This window comes from Triticum aestivum, chromosome 7B (assembly GCF_018294505.1).
Source record: "Triticum aestivum cultivar Chinese Spring chromosome 7B, IWGSC CS RefSeq v2.1, whole genome shotgun sequence".
Lineage (NCBI taxonomy): Eukaryota > Viridiplantae > Streptophyta > Magnoliopsida > Poales > Poaceae > Triticum > Triticum aestivum.
Window position 1 is genome coordinate 735,269,211 of NC_057813.1, and position 1,206 is coordinate 735,270,416.

Genomic DNA, 1,206 nt, shown 5'->3' on the forward strand with positions numbered 1-1,206 from the left:
GGGCACCATTCCACCGAACACACCCAACATCCGAAGTGGGAAATGGACCTAGATAATTCAGCCCCCATACATCAAAAGGTTCACAAACTAAGTTGTATTTTACAAACATTTCTTGTTTGCTACCTGCATTACCTGTGCATTGACGAACATCACAATTTTTGCCATACTTGTGCGGGTCTTTAAGTAGAGTCGGCCAATAGAAACCGAATTGAATTACCTTTGCTAAGGTGCGATCGCCTGCATGATGTACCACATACGTACTGCTATGACAATCATAGAGAATGGTGTTCACCTCATGATCGGCTACGCATCGTCGAATCATACATCTGGACCATGCATGTCGATAAGAATGGGTCATCCCAAAAATAATATTTTAAGTCGCTAAAGAATTTCTTCCTCTGAATATAGTTTATATCTGTCGTGGTTCTAAATATGACAATAGAATGGAGGGTAGGTATGGAGAGGCAAAACTCTAGCTATGGAGTAGTTGTATGCGCAAGGGATTTACGAGTTCAGGCCCTTCTCGGAGGAAGTAATAGCCCTACGTCTCGGAGCCCGGAGGCGGTCGACTGGATTATATGCGTTTGTGTTACAGGGGTGCGAACCCTTCTACCTGTGGAGGGGGGTGGCTTATATAGAGTGCGCCAGGACCCCAGCCAGCCCACGTAGGAGAGGGTTTAAGGTGCGTTAAGGCCAGGCGTTACTGGTAACGCCTTACATAAAGTATCATTATGACCATAAAGGCTATTTAACTACAGACCGTTTGGACACCGAGTGGCTCTTGGACTCCTGGTGGTCGAGTGGGTCTTCATAGTCGAGTGTCTTTGAATCTATCGAGTGGAAACCTACCAGGTCGACTGGAAGGCTGCTTCTCTTGTGAGTCTCCTTGTGGAGGGTACCTTTGGGCAGGTCTATGACCCTACCCCAGGTATATGACTTCATCATTAGCCCCCGAATGGATCGAGGTTTGAGTGAGGAAGGAGTTGATGATCTTTCCGACCTGTTCTTCGTGTTGTGAGTGCGTCTTACTCTGGATCAACGACCTTTTAGGGACGGCATCAACTTCTCTTTCAGTCGCCTTGATCCATTCTTCACGTTTGTCGAGTGAACTCCGTGAACCTGAGGATTTCCGAGCGACGGATCGGAGGAAATCAGTTATCTGACGAGTTGCTCTGCGGTTAGCGGATTTCGCGGGATCCGAATTTT